Here is a 16,759-nt window from a genome sequence, read left to right on the forward strand (position 1 = left end):
CTCTTTGCACTGGCTGTTGGTTGGCTGGCTGGCTTTGTCCTATCAAACTTCGAGACGTTTATAGTAATTTTTAGACGTAAATAAATAATATGTTTAAGATATTTATGGTTAATATTTATATTGTGTTATTTGTTTCGAGGTCTGAGGGAATATCTGTATTACTACTCGTATAAAGAAACAAACTCTGCGCCCATAAATAATCTTACAGTATATTGTTACTGAACAACATAACCATGTCACTTCATATTATAGTAATTTTTGGATAGCCCTTGCGCTCTGCCTTAGGTAGACATGCGATGGGCATCATAAAACAAACAAAAAAACTAACCCCTATGGTACTACAGCCCTTGAAGGGCTTTGGCCTCCGAAGCGACCACTCCTCACCCCGAAGGCCTGCAGATTATGAGGTGTGGTCAGCACAACGAATCCTCTCGGCCGTTATTCTTGGCTTTCTAGACCGGGGCTGCTATCTCACCATCAAATAGCTCCTCAATTCTAATCACGTAGGCTGAGTGGACCTCGAACCAGCCCTAGGGTCCAGGTAAAAATCCCTGACCTGACCGAGAATCGAACCCGGGGCCTCTGGGTAAGAGGCAGGTATGCTACCCCTACTCCACGGGGCCGGCAATGCGCATCACAGTAAGTGAAATTAAACTTCAAGAGATGAAACTCGTCAAAATGACGGTCAGTGGTGTAAATATTTAATGAAGGATTTCCGTATTTAAACATTCCTCAGCTTATTCCAGCCATTCCAGGTATTTCTGGGGTTGCTGGAGCCACCCAAGGCTCATTTCGGTTTTGGCCGGGGGTTTCAGGTCGGATGCCCTTCCTGACGCCACGTGATTCTTGAGACGAAAATCTCGACCCAGGATTGACCGGGATTCGAACCTCAGCCGTCTAGGTGGGAAGCCAGCAGCAAATCACCCCCCCCCCTAATGAAGGATTTCCGTATGCACATTCCATATGCCTTTTTTGGTATTTTATTCACAATTTTCTTTATGACGCACCAACATAGGTAGGTCTTATGGTGACGATGGAATAGGAAAGGCCTAGGAGTGGGAAGGAAGCAACCATGACCTTAATTAAGGTACAGCCCCAGCATTTGCCTGGTGTGAAAATGAGAAAACCATGGAAAAGCATATTCAGGACTGTCAACAGTGGGGTTTGAACCCACTATCTCCTGAATGCAGGCTGATAACTATGTGACCCAAACCGCGCAGCCACTTGTTCAGTGAATTCCCTGTACACTCTGGCACTATTGCAACTTTAAAATATCGCTCTCCTGACATTGCAACTTTTAACTGGCCATGGCTGAAAACTAGCTGAGGTAAACAGAGACTTACACGTCCCTTGAGGTTTCATGATCGTGATACAAAATGTCAAGCAAATTGGAAACTAATGCCTCTTAAATGAAAATGGAAGTGTTTTACAGAATATTGTTAAGTCAACTGGGGAGATTAGAGCTCTCTGTCCAGATTTATCTTCATATCTTCACTTATGATTTCCAAATCTAAAAAATTTTGTACGTCCTTCTTACAGTTAGGCCCTAATCTGGTTCCGTTTACCAGCCCTCAAAAAATGTTCAGATTTCTAAGGAGCATTACTAAGGCTCCAATTTTTTAAATTAAAATATGTGGAGGCAAACTATTATTTCCAAGGAATTCAAAAATTATGTAGAAAATTGAAGTAGCTAGTTTTCATCTTCAGTATTAATCTGTTGACGATAGTGTACAGTTTTTAACTACCGGGTATAAGCCCAATTACTTTCAAATGAATTCATTACTTAAGAATGGCAACTTTCAAGAAAATTATGACATCATTCGCAAATGTGAACTTTTTGCTATAAATTTCTATCATGTGCTAAAATTCTTGCTAGTAGTTCTATAACATTTGATCCGTCATCATCTACAGAGGGATAATCGCTGTTACTGATTTTTATTTTTTTTTGTACTTATGCCTGCATATTTTTTAGTAAGTGGCGAATTTTGAAGAAGGGTCAAATAAGAGAGCAATATAACTATAAATAAATAATTCTTTGGCGATAAGAAGGTGGCAAAACCTTTATGAAATCTCCCCCCAACAACAATAGCATTCCCATCAGAAGGAATGGGATGCCGTTACCTTCGATATATTTTGGAAGATGATTTACACCTATTAATGCATGACAATTTGCCATTGGGGCATTATCGTATTCTGAACTGTGCTATAATTGAATATCATCAGCTGTTTTGGAATTTAATTTTAATCCAGACACCGAACTCTCATTTAAATTTAAGGATTTTGAATGTAATGTGCACTGTTCAACTGCTGGGCAGCAAACAGCGGCTATTCCTGCCCACGTTACTGATATAACGTTGGACACGGTCGTTGACTGCACATTTTTCCCAACAGCTCAATTTCTTCTCAGGGTACCCGATTGTCAAGTAAAATCTGGAGATTTTACACTAGGTTTCGCTTTACGTGAGGTCGAAGAGAATGGCGGTCCACGGTAAACTTATCTGCGGTCGTTTGATATAGAAACAATATCAATCAATTATTTCTCCTAACTAAGGTACCAACAACGTGAGAACTCAATATATTCAAATCAGGTATCTACCCATTCGTTAGTTCGCATATCTTACCAACTAACTTATCAACTATGTCAAGATGAAAGAATACATAACACACCAAATTATAGAAAAGCGCAATAATAGTATTTATTGAATAAACAGATGCTCTATGAAAATGTAATCTGATTTGGGGTAGTATTTGGTCTGGTATTATTTACAAGTAAAGTTCAGAGTCAGCGCTGGCTCGTAGAAAAAGAAAATAAATATTATGTTAAGTTATGTACATCAGTTCCGTCATGAATTCAAAATCGGATACTAATATTTACAATTAATCACTGGACATCTACGGTCCTCTTTGAAATCAAGTCCTTGAGACGACACCAATATCATTATGTTGTTAAGATTGCTCAGTTTCATTATAAACCTAGGCTAAATAGATCTGAATAGACGTACAGCTAATCTGAAGTGAATGTAAGATCAACAAATAGATCTAAGCTTGAAAATAATTCTGAATTATAACTTCGAACTATATATCTCAATTATATTTGAATTATAAATAATATTTAAATTATACGTTGCAAATCATAAATCTGAACTCATTTATTTGATCTTTCTTCTATGTTGCGCATGGCTAACGACTTACGGACTAAGGCATTTCTCCCTAGTGCCTGTTAAATCTGGCTCCTAGCCTATCATTTCCTAACCATTACTCAGTGAAAGAATGTAAATTCCAACAAACTCCATCTCAGGATAAATAAGCTATCTATCTAACTTCAACATAAATTTTTGGTCGACATACACACGTATTTGAGGCTCAATGTGCCCTCTCTCTGTTATTCTCCATAACATTTCTCGTTTAGGCAAGTTACTGAATTCATATGCGCAGTCGTAATGTAAATAATATGTATTTGTACTTGGGAATATATTACCGCATTTATAGGTATCATGAATGCATTTGGTCAAGATCACCGTCGTAGAACATATCATAATATTCTCGTAATTAGAACAAAGCATCTACAACTGACATATAATCCCGTCATAAATTCAATTCTACTTCAATGAATTCCATCCATACCTTGGTTTAGCTCATCTCCGCGGTGTGGTCAATTTCACGTACCTGTATCCTTTCACATAATTCCTCCCCTATTATAAGTGTGGCATGGCATGTCCTAAGCTGCAGGCACTCCTTGGCCTCTATATAATACATTAATAAACCTTCGCATTTCATATACAACATACTTCGTCGAGTTACCACTATTGTAACCATATTTCCACATTCACTTAACATCTTAATTATCATAGCCTCCATAACAACATGTCACAATTATATTCACTTTACCATGTCAAAATGCCACAATTCCTCTCTTATAAACGCATTTCAATATCGCTATTTATCATAACCCTAAAGCTGAGTTCAATGCACTTATTGCGAAGCAAAGAGTACGTGATTCTATGCATTCATTACCACCGCGCAAACCAAATGTGACGTAGACATATAGCGTAACCAATATGAATTCATTGCAATGCCACAATGTGTCATTACTATCAGCTGTTATTAAAGACACTTCTTTCCACTTGTAGTTACGAGTTATTCTAACCAATATGCGGTGATGTATATATATAACATACAAGAATCTTATTCTACATTGCTTAATCGTATTACTATGGACTTAAATATCTAAGTAATAATAATAATAATAATATCTCACACATCACTTTCATTATTCACTTACACTTTAAATTCCACGGTTTCTATAACCAACTTATCGGCACATGCCAAAAGCACCTGTGTAAGCGAACCAAAAACTATGTAATTAAATAATTTAAATGACTTAGCTCGCTTATCGTTACATCTGGTCCAGCTGTTCCGCCTCCACTCGGATGTAGTTGGCTCTGCGGTCAGGTCATGGGTTGGTCGTCTGGTAGGTCCTCGGCCTCCTCATCATGGGTTGGTCAACTGGTTTCCCATTGCCTTCCTCATCATGGGTTGGTTGTCTGGTTTCCCATTGCCTTCATCATCATGGGTTGGTCGTCTGGTTTCCCATTGCCTTCCTCATCATGGGTTGGTCTTCCGGTAAGGATGTACTGCTCCCCAGCTTGGTCCATCATGCGTATTTAGCAAGCCATCATCATGTTACTTCTGTTAGCAACAAAAATGCAGATTTCAGAGCAGTGAATAGCCATGGTATGTTCCATTCGACGATAATAATTCCTCAATTGTTATTTCTTTTTGCTGCTCTCAGAGGTGAATTTAATTTCGTCGGGTTTAAGTTCTGCGTATATATATCTATATTGGCCGCTTCTTGCAAATGTCGAAAAATTGTTCTTCTCTTGAAACAAGATCAAGGTAGTCTTCTTCCCGTAAGAGAATCTTTCTCCTAGGTTTCACTTGCTTCTTCCTTGTAGAATGTAGCTCAGTTGCTGTCGAGATCCTCCCATGCGTATTTCGTCGTATCTTGCTTATTTTTATATTTTTTAATCAGCTTTCTTCGTCGGCTGGTGAATTCTGTTGTTTCTTTTACTACGACGATCCCTTTTTCTCAAGTACCTCTACTAAATCTTTCCGTCTTCTTCAAATTACGAAGCGCGTTCGCCAACTGCGTCTTCACTCTCCGATGAACATTTTTAAGATGGAGTTTTTTTAACAATCCGTTGTCTTCTATTTTTTTCGTAAAACAATTCACTTGACAGTCCACTGTCCGTAGTGCCTTCAATATTTGACCGTTCCGTGACGTGTATGGCCTTCAATAATATCGCATTAGATATCTATTGCTTGCATCTTATAGATCAGATGGGCCATACCTTCACTCGGCGCCATTTTAAAAGCTGTCTACGAGATGTAAATGGGCACAACGTGAAGCTCTAAATTGAAACACTTTTGTATTATATATTGTAAATTATTTTCTAGTGCCCCTGGCACCATCGATTGAAAATGCATTCTTGACATTTATGTTGTTTTGTTGGAGCACATCAATGAGTTCATTAATAATTGAAAGTTATTCCTGGTTTGTTAAGCGTACCATGTCGGCAAAATCAAAATTGAAAATCAGCACATTACTATGACAAGGAGAATCGACTCACTTCACTAACTACTGGAATGGACAAAGTTCACAGCCTCAGTGTTAAAATTATAACAAGAAAAAAGTTAAAATTTTCCAAAATCACTCAAGCTTACAAATACAGGGAGAGACGACATGGAGAAAAAAACATTTAAAATTGTACTAAATCACTTCAAGCTAGCAAATATAGGAAGAACTACAGAAGAGGCAGTAAAATTGCCCTGAACCAATACTTATAATTTAATAATGTATAATTTTTATAATTCCTGTGCTGATATCCCAGTTTCAGTAGCTTTAATTTTAAATTACGACACTTTCACTAAGACCGAAACTGATACTACTGCAAATATGAGATAGAATAAAATTCTATATAAATTTTAAAAGTGTTGATTAGGTGGAAGTGCCCTAATTTAAAATTAAAGCTACTGAATAGCTTCTTCTCGGCCAAGTAACTCGCTACTATACGGGCTGATGAATCCGAAGTGCAGCTGGCTAGGAAGACGTCTGACTGCGCATGCGTGCTTACCACCTTCCACCTCCTCTATCGTGCCACATGCCTCAGTGCTCCCGCTGTTCAGGCAGCCTTGAAATACTGGCGACCGAGCTTGATAGCTGCAGTTGCTTAAGTGCAGCCAGTATTCAGTATTCGGGAGATAGTGGGTTCGAACCCCAATGTCGGCAGCCCTGAAAATGGTTTTCTGTGATTTCCCATTTTCACAGCAGGCAAATATCGGGGCTGTACCTAAATTAAGGTCACGACCACTTCCTTCCCACTCCTAGCCCTTTCCTGTCCCATCGTCGCCATAAGACCTGTCTGTGTTGGTGCGACGTAAAGCAACTTGTGAAAAAAAAAAAAAAAGTAAAAGGTAGATTGCAGAAAACTAAGTATGGTAAGTATTTGTTTGTATATTGGGAAACTGATGATTGGAATTCATTACCTTTACCTGCAGCTGCCTTAGAGCCTTTTCCCAAAAATGTCCGTATTGAACTGTGAATTACAATAGTAGTTAAATATTTTATATTTAAGGTCCACCTTTTCAATACAATTTATAAATGATATGCATTTATATTAACATTTAGGGACTAGTTTCAACCTAAATCATTTGCCATGAAGCAAATTATACAAATGTATCAAATAAAATATACAATGTAACAACACAATGGTCTTAAAAAAACTGTACGTACAATCAATAGAATTTTAAGGTTGGTTTAAGCAATGGAAGACACAGTGTAGTGTCAATAATAGTAAAAATGATATGTACATACCATTTGAGAAATAAGTTAATATTCAAGATTTTTGTTGCACTATGTTAGAGAGATTCCTTTAATAGAGGTTCTAAAATGCTGGATGCTGCTCTATGTTAAACAGTTGTTTTCATAGACAGTCATAAAATGCTGGTCGTGGTTCACGCATAGAAATGGGTTTGAAGTTGGCTCTCTAAATACGCCACAGTCCGTTCAAAGTTCAAGTGAACTAAAGCCAAGGTGTCTTCTCAAGTTATCGAAATGTTTGAGTTGTGTACACTAAATTATACATTCAGATCACGTGAATGTGATGAGTGATGTTAGAAAAGGCTCACCTGCATAAAGAATCTTGCTTTTAAAGAGTTGCTTTTGACAGAGGTTTGTAAAACTTTGGTGCGCTGCAATATATTAAAAGCTGCTTTTGATAGATAATCGAATAACGCAGGTTGCAGTTAACGCATAGAAATGCAATCGAAGCTGGTTCTTTAAATACGCTGTACTCTGTTCAAAGATTAACTGAACCAAAATCAAGGTGTCTTCTCATGATATTAAAATATTTGGGTTGTTTACATAAAATTATACATTCAGTTCATGTGAATGTGATGAATGATGTTATAAAGGCTCTTCTGTTAAAAGAATCTTGAATGATGATGATTGTTGCGCATGGAGGTCCAAATGCATTAGTAGTATCTATAAGGTTCAATACGAACCGTAAAATATTTTATTTGTATAGATGATGATTAAGAATAAAAAGCGTTATGGTAGGGGGAATATAAAAAATTACATATGTTGTATGGGAATCACCTTGTGCAGCAACGTGTGGAATTGAGTTGGATGTGAAAAAATGTTGAGGAGAGGAATGAATGAGGTTCTATCGAAGTCTTTAGTGGGAGGTGCAGGGAGGGAAAAAAGGAAGAAGAGCGTGGGGTAGGAAGGAAAGGAAATGGGATTAAGGAGGAGCCGATGGATGCGGGAATATAGGTGATTGCTTAAGTAAGATACTGTGAATAGAACAAAAAGTCAGACTCTGCTTGCTAGATAACGTGTCCCTGAAAGTATGAATGAGCAGGTCAAATAAAATTTTTGGTTTTACGGAAATGTCATTCAGATTGTCAGTCATTGACCAGGTCAGGAATGTAATGGATGAATCAGATATAGGCTGTTAGTACGATGGGGTTGCCACTCCCAAAGTGATTTATTAATGACTGATAGATGCTATGAAATGAGAATGGACAGTGTTGCTGGAATGAAAGATGACAGGGAAAACCGGAGTATCCGGAGAAAAACCTGCCCTGCCTCCGCTTTGTCCAGCACAAATCTCACATGGAGTGACCGGGATTTGAACCACGGTATCCAGCGGTGAGAGGCCGACGCGCTGCCGTCTGAGCCATGGAGGCTCTTTGTATTAAAATATTGGCCTAAATGTATGAAGCAGTTTTCAATTATATTAACGCCAAAAAAGAACAAAATATCCAAATCCAATAGGAGGAAGAAGTATGACCCTAGTTATTTAATTAATAATAAACTGTATTTTGAAAGGTCTAAAACTCCTCTAAGCGACAACTTGGGGACGGTAATTGAAAAATTAAAAACCATAGCTGAAGAAATTGCTCCTGTTAAAAAACGAAGGAAACATGCTTGGTGGAATGTGGAGTGTGACACAGAGATTCAAAACAGGCACAAAGCATGGTTGAATGATCAACAAGTCCCGTGAAGAACTAAATAATGCTAGAAAACAAATAGCCAAAGAAATCAGAAGGGTTAAGAGAAATTATCACAAAGAATCATTAAAAACCATAGCTGAAGCATTCATACAACATAAGACGAGGGATTTTTATAAAACGTTTCGACAATACCAATTAAACTATACTCCACCAACACTTATGATGAGAAATACAAATAGAAAACTGGCACATAGTAACCAAGAGAATGCAGAAATTTTAGCTCAATACTTTCAAGAATTACTTAATAGCGAAGAACCAACAATACCTAGAGTATGACCTTCATTCAAAAAATAAAACACCAATAGAAAAGGTTGTACCACCAGATTACAATGAAGTGTTGAAAGCCATCGATTCACTTAAAAATTACAAAGCTTCAGGGGAGAATCAACTAACTGCAGAAATATGGAAGAATGCTAATACACAAACCATTCAGAATTTACATAAATACCTCATAGACATTTGGAATACTGAAAAAATGCCCGAAGAGTGGAATATGGCGATAATACACCCTTTACATAAAAAAGGTGATAGATCAGATCCCAACAATTATCGGGGGATATCATTGCTGGATATCACTTTAAAAAAATTTTCAAAGTTATTATACATGAGAATTCAAGAACAACTTGACTGTGAACTTGGAGAATACCAAGGAGGCTTTCGTCCAGGGAGAAGTTGTCCAGATCAAATTATCAGTTTAAAGTGGATTATGAAACATCATAGGGTTAGAAACAAAAAGTTAGTTATCACTTTTGTTGATTTTAAAAAGGTGTATGATAGCATCCATCATGAGTCATTATTGAATATCCTAAAAGAATTTGGTTTACATCCAAAACTTATTCGCCTTATTGGAATTACCCTTAAGAACACTAAATCTAAAGTCAGATTTAGAAATGACCTCTCAAAGCCATTTGACATTAATACTGGACTTCGGCAGGGAGATGGACTCTCACCATTATTGTTTAATTGTGCGTTGGACAAAATCATACGGGAATGGAATAAGATGTGTCAACCTAACATCAAGATTGGCAGAAAAATAAGACTCAATTGTTTAGCATTCGCTGATGATCTTGCACTACTTGCTAATGATATGGAAGAAGCTAAATTGCAAATAGAAGAACTTGATAACATAGCAAGGAAAGTTGGATTGCAAATTTCATATGAAAAAACAGAAATAATGCCAACCTTCCCTGTCACAGTACCAACCTATAACTTAGCCAATACTAAACAAATTAAAATTGTGAATAAGTTTAAATATCTTGGTGACATTATAACTTGGAACTCCAATGAAAAATCATCAATAGAAAGCAGAACGTTTAAGTTAAAAAAAGCACAACGAATTACATGGCCAACGTACAAGAAAAAATCTCTTTCAATGAATGCTAAACTTCAACATTACCGTTCCGTCATTACACCTGAAGCGACTTATGCTTGTGAAACACTATTTAAATTGAACACCAAAGCAACAATTGATACACTGCAAAAGGTTGACAGAAGGATACTCAGAACAATCATAATAAAAAAACATCAGGTGGATGGACAATGGAGATTATTGCCTAATGCAGTGGTTTATAGGGAAAGTGAATCTATAATAGATACGATGAGAAAAAGAAGAATTGCCTTTTTCTGTCATCTTTCTAGATTAAATGATAATAGGATAATAAAACAACTATTTAATTACTTTTGGAAAAGTAAAACAAAAATAATTGGTTTAAGAAGTTCAGAATGATTTAGAAGAGCTGAATATTACAATGAAGCAAATTGAAAATAGAGAAGAAAAAAGGATTCTCAAGAACAAACAAATAAGATTGTCATTAAAAACTGTACAACACAAACAATATGTCATATCTGATGAAGAAAGGTCAGCCAGAATGAAGAGGTTTTGGGAAAGGAAGAAGATGATGAAAGCTAAATCTTCAGTTAATTCTTTGTTAACATAAATGTATGGCATGCCACTACGGCTCCTCTTCGCAGTCAGAATGAAAAGATGCCTCATCCCAGCTACAACGCTCTGACTCTGCAGTTACTGTATACATTCTAATCTCTCCACCGCAGATCACAACACAAGCAACTCTATTCTATTTCACCAGACCAGCACAAAAAACAATAACTTCATCCCGAGGTCCGTCATACTTTTTGCACGGAATAATATCAATTTAGTCTCACTGGCATTTCTCACACCGATGTCTTCACATAACATTCGAAGCTACAGAAGTCAACTAAAAGAATAAGCGAAAGTTTCAACCCGCAGCATATTCCTAATAAGCAATTACCTACAAATAACTGTCATCATTGTTACCATTCAAACGCACTGAATACCCATGAGTCTCCATCCACACTGACCAGTCTCCGTACCGATCTCGATGCTGCAACCAGACAACTTTCAGCTTGAGTCCTATAAAACCCCATTTGGCTATGTAATATTTCCCTACCCCTGGTGATTTTAACTAAGATAAACCACTCTGCATATTCTGAAATGTCAATGCTACATTCTTCTTCCAACCTTTAAAACAACTTGACGCACTTGGTACTAAAATTTTTTTATATCCTTGCTCACCAAGCTGCGTTTGTGTAAATATGTATATAAATTGTAAAATTCTCAACTGTTCAATTGGAAATGTAAATACTGTATAGTTACCAACCATTGACATTCATTTTTGGTTACAAACATTGACGCCGAGCACTACACCCTTTCCCCCCTGATTGTTATAATGCAAATATTTTTAAAAACCTTATTCTCAACTGTCCTATTGGACAATGTAAATACTGTATAGTTACCAACCATTGACATTAATTTTTGGTTACAAACATTAACGCCGAGCACTACACCCTTTCTCCCTTGATTGTTATAATGTAAATATTTTTAAAACTTTATATTTTCCTATGATTGCGTCAACTGTTCTCCAGAGCACCAGTGCCGAACTCTATTTTAATTTTACGCATTGGTGCTGACTTCTTATTCTATAAACCTATATGTTCAACCATCACTTTTGTACAACTGTTTCTCATACTTAATTTTTGTAATGTGTATTAATAATATGTATTAATTTGTACATGTCAACTAGTAACCTGGTACCTGATTTTTGCCTTGAGGAGATGATTTGACTGATGATGCCCTCAATGAAGGGCGAAACATGTCTCAAGTGGAATCAACAATAAATTCCTAAATTGTAAAATTTATATGTATTGAATAGGTGACAAAACAAACCTTTTAGCATCCTACAAAGAGTAGCATTACAAAAATGTTGCAAAGTTTGGGCTGGAAAGACTTGGGAGAAAGGAGATGAGCTGCTCGACTAAGTGGTATGTCCTTTAAATGTGTAAAATGTTATTGTGTGTTACTTTCCAACTATTCAATACAACCAATCATAAGATTAATGTTCTTCTGTCATTAAACTATGAACGTGGGACATGTTTCGCCCCTTTTAAAGGGCATCATCAGCCTTATCATCGCCTCAAAACAAAAAAACAGGTACCTGTTTAGCTATGATATAAGTTAAAAATTCTTATAAATTAAAAACATTAACATAATATATAGTCATTATTTAAGGAACTTGATTAGACATGAGAAAAATTAATATGCTAAAAGTCTAATGCCTTGATCAAAAGTAAAAAATGATTAACGTATAATGTACAATAGACATTGGTAAAATTGAAATGAGTTAAAACATTTTTTAAACAAGATTTAAAATGGAAATACTTTCCAACACGTCAAGTTTTGACATATTATTTAACTGTATGCACAGATGTAGTGATTAGTTATCATTCAAATGTTGATAAAACTCGGTGTTGCAAGTTTCACAGGTAGAAGTTATTTTATTGTTGTATTCTTGATTGAAGGCTTATTATTGAGTGCTATATTTGGTGGTGCATTAAGATTGTAATAGTGTCATTAACTATCTTCTTTTGTATACATAATATTGTGGTGTTGGCGTGATGCATCGATGTTGTGGCAATCTAATGTTAACTTGTTTCATCAAAAAGAGAACAGGCTGTGGGACAATTGTGATGTCACGAAGTAAGGTGTACATAAGCTCTGTAAAGGGAGAAGTTAGAATTAACCAGATTAAAGAATGTAAGAAACAAAATGGGAGAGAGTAAGCAGAAAAATTATAAGTATTGCTGTGTTGACGCTTACTTTTTTCTTTTTCTTTTTTGCAATCTGCAATATGTCGCACCAACACAGATAGGTCTTATGGCGACGATGGGATAGGAAAGGGCTAGGAGTGGGAAGAAAGCGGCCGTGGCCTTAATTAAGGTACAGCCCCAGCATTTGCCTGGTGTGAAAATCGGAAACCACGGAAAACCATCTTCAGGGCTGCCGACAGTGGGGCTTGAACCCACTATCTCCCGAATACTGGATACTGGCCGCACTTAAGCGACTGCAGCTATCGAGCTCGGTGGCGCTTACCTTTTGCCCACTTGAATGTTACTTTGATGCGCGAGAACTGGTGGTCGCCGATGTTCTGCTATGCGATTTGTATGTGTGTTGTCTTGGTGGAGGGAGGTGGCCTTGCGAAGGCGGGACTATTGGCTTGCGGGTTGCACGTGAGGGGGAGTTGCATGTGTCTGGTGGGGAAGAGGGACATGATGTGTTTATTGGCCTGATGGGAGCGTATATTATTCCTTTTTTTAAACCTTACGTAAAATATTATCTTGAAGATTTAACTGATGGAACAGGATTGGTAATTGTTCATAAAGAGGACTTTTAATGTCTACGTTTTTATTTACGTTATATTTCTGATCTAAAAGAATATTAAGTTTTTCGAATTCAGTCATGAGTCTGCCTTTATCTATTCTTTTTAAAATCTGGAGATCGCGTTCAATTATAGTAAAGTTATGGCCTGAGTCTTTCATATGATTACTCAGAGCCGAGAATTTATTATGTTTTTTTAGCGTTGAAATGCTCAGCATATCTAGTTAAAAAGCTTCTCCCAGTTTTCCTCACATAAGAATTGCACTCAGTACATTTAAGCCTATATACGCCCGGACAAGAATATCTGTTGTTTATAGAATTGTTTGTGTTTGGAATGAAAATCAAATTTCGATTTGAGTTCCGAGTCTTGAAAGCAATTCTGATTTCTTGCTTTTTTATGGGATTGTTTGATGTATGATTGGGTCAGTATAAGTGAAGGTCGCACATTTTGATTTGTTAGTTTTTATTGGAGACAGATTAACGGCTAACTTTAATTTCACCTTATTGATTATTTTGTTAATGATTAGTGGATTATATCCGTTGAAGCTTGCAATTTCCTTTATGATGCTTAATTACGTCTTTACACTGGCCGCCAAAAGGGGAATTTTCAATGCTCAATAAACCAAGCTGTAAAACGATGCTTTCGTATGTGATTGCGGGTGCAACAAACTATGTTTTATGGTTGTAAGGGTAAAGGAAGGTTTTCTAAGGATTTGAAAATCAAATTTGTCTGTTACTCTTGTGATTGTGATATCTAGAAAGTGACTTGAATTGTTGTTTTCGTCTTCTTTAGTAAATTTGATGCTACTATCTAAACTGTTTAAATATGTTAGGATGTTATCACTATTGTTGCAATTGCTATTGATTATGGCTAACGTGTCATCGACATAGCAAAGCCAAAGACACAGACCGTTAATATTATTGATTATTCTGTATGCTCAAGTTTATCCATGTATACGTTGGCGAGTATCCCTGACATAGGGTCACCCATAGCTAGACCTTCTTGTTTGTAAATTTTGTTATTGAATGTAAAATAGTTGTTGCACACAACAAAATTTAGTAAATTTATGAATTCCTCAATTTCTACTAAACTTAGGGTGCTATGGCTAGACAGATTGTTTTTTCATAATTTCAACAGTTTTCTTGACCGGTATGTTCGAATACATATTGGTAATGTAGAAGGAAACCATTTTGTGATGGGGTTGCAGATTGAATTTAGTTGTTCCACAGTTTTATTCACAATTTTACAAATTTCAGAATATGAGATATGCAAGTTTTGGAGTGTTTTGTGATGCATGAAAAATAATGCTGAATGTAACATAAGTCATTTCTCACACATGTATCGCAGACAACTGTTTTTGCAGCTTCAATTGAGGCTGCATCTTCAGAGTCCAGGGCATGCAGAACATTCTTAATACAGTCTATATATTCAACCGCTTGCAGCCACGTACCCCACCTAGTTAGAATCGGCTTAGGTGGCAATGGAATCTCTGGGTACATTTCTTTCAAAAGATGAACTCTTCTGTGGGGTTCGTTTCACTGAGGAAACCAATAAATCTACTTTGGGGTAACTGCCTCTTACCACTTCTGCCACACGATGAAAGGCATGTGCTACACATGTTAAATGAGTCATCTTACGATATACAACACATAATGCTTCTCCGGCTTTTTATCATATAAGGTGCGGCATCGCTAATAAAAAATAACACTTTATTATACTTAACTCCCTGTGGCCAGAGGATACCCATAACCTCATTGAACAGTTTTGCTATAGTTTTGTTATCACACTTTTCTAGAAAATCACAGTGTATGAGAATCCGTTTACAATAATCTTCGCTTAACAAACCAATGATTACATTGCCAATTAGCCTGCCTTCTTTGTCAGTTGTCTCATCAATGGAAACCCAAATTGGACCGTCTTTAATCTCTTGCCTTATCTTCAGAACAGTTTCACTGTATATGGCTGAACAGTACATTTTTCTGAATGTTGACTCATCCGGGATAGATCGTTTAGTATATTTCTCGAGGAATTCCCTGAAGCACTGATTATTCAGTTTGAAGAGAAGTATGTCAGCAGAGATGAGAGCTCGGCAGAGATCAATGTTGAACTCAGACGTTACACTGGAAGTTGCTGGTTGTGTCAGAAACAATTGTCTCTGCTTGGAATCTCGTTGTTTGTTAGCCTGGTGTTTAGTTTACTGGTTGAAACGTTATGTTGCTCAAGGAACCTTGGAGTAGATGTCACTATACAATGACATAAATAAAAAAATAATATCTTACTGTCAGTTGATACACCATCTTCTTTAAATTCTGATATGTAACTTTTCAATTTTAAACTGGTTGACTGAGCTACTTTAGGCATATTGTAACAACGTTAATGTCTTCAATGAATATCAATATACAACTGCACACACTGAACGTACAAGAACACTATGATCCGTCTCACTGCTAATTCAAACTGTGAATGACTGGTAGTGAACTAGATGGAGTTATGAAGCAATCAAAGCGAATGCCTGAATTACGAACTAATCCGGAAACCACTAGCACATCATCGATGAATGAGATTTCCCTAGTAACGAAATTATGGCACAAACACAGTCGATGTTAAGTAATGCAGCTTATCAGTGCTGTAAGTGTGATTCAGATAGTCACGGTACTGACCGGCTGATCTCCACCACTTCCGGGCTCAACTTCTCTCTTTCTTTGCACCGCTTATCAGCTTATTTTATCAGCCCAGGCGTGGACAGGCATGATAATGACCTGCACGCCAGTTAAAATATTAATTTTTCGAATATGATTTTTAATTTATTTCTCCATTATTGAGAGGACTGCTAATTTAATATAATTTAATACTTTTTAGCCGAAATATGGACTATATTGATTTTAATGACAAAGAATATGGAATATATGTGCTAAACTCTAAAATATGGAAAATGAATACTCCATTTTTCAACTCCACACTTCATGATTCTTAAGGATAATGCAAAACATAATTAATTTTTGCTTCCTAAAGAGATATGTATTTACATATAAATCCGTTCCCTGGTCATTAGACTTCTGGTTTGGAATGTTTTTCCTTTGTACATGTTTTAGTTATTTTGGAATTAAACCAATTTTCACACATTCTTTTAAGAATTTGTCCTTTGAGATTCTGCTAATTTATGTTTTGAGGTTCAGAGCTGTCAGTGAAGAGATGGCGTGGAATGGCATCAGTTTACGAATATGTTTGAGTGATTTCTTTAAAAGTAGGAAACTCATCGCCATAAGACCTATCTGTGTCGGTGCGACGTAAAGCCCCTAGCAAAAAAAAAAAAAAAAAAAGTAGGAAAGATCACAATATGAAGAGGACAAATTGGGGCAAATATTCGTTTATAGGTAGGGGAGTTAGGGTGGGTTGGAATAACTTACCAAAGGAGATGTTCAATAAATTTCCAATTTCTTTGTGATCATTTAAGAAAAGGCTAGAAAAACAACAGATAGGGAATCTGA

The 16,759-nt window shown here is 36.6% G+C and overlaps 1 protein-coding gene across 1 annotated transcript in view; it reads right to left on the reverse strand.

The window, feature by feature from the left end:
* LOC136884250 (methionine adenosyltransferase 2 subunit beta) overlaps positions 1 to 16,759 on the reverse strand; it is an 80,771-nt gene that overhangs the window by 24,247 nt on the left and 39,765 nt on the right. The window lies entirely within an intron of this gene.

The sequence above is a fragment of the Anabrus simplex genome, chromosome 12, assembly GCF_040414725.1.
Source record: "Anabrus simplex isolate iqAnaSimp1 chromosome 12, ASM4041472v1, whole genome shotgun sequence".
Lineage (NCBI taxonomy): Eukaryota > Metazoa > Arthropoda > Insecta > Orthoptera > Tettigoniidae > Anabrus > Anabrus simplex.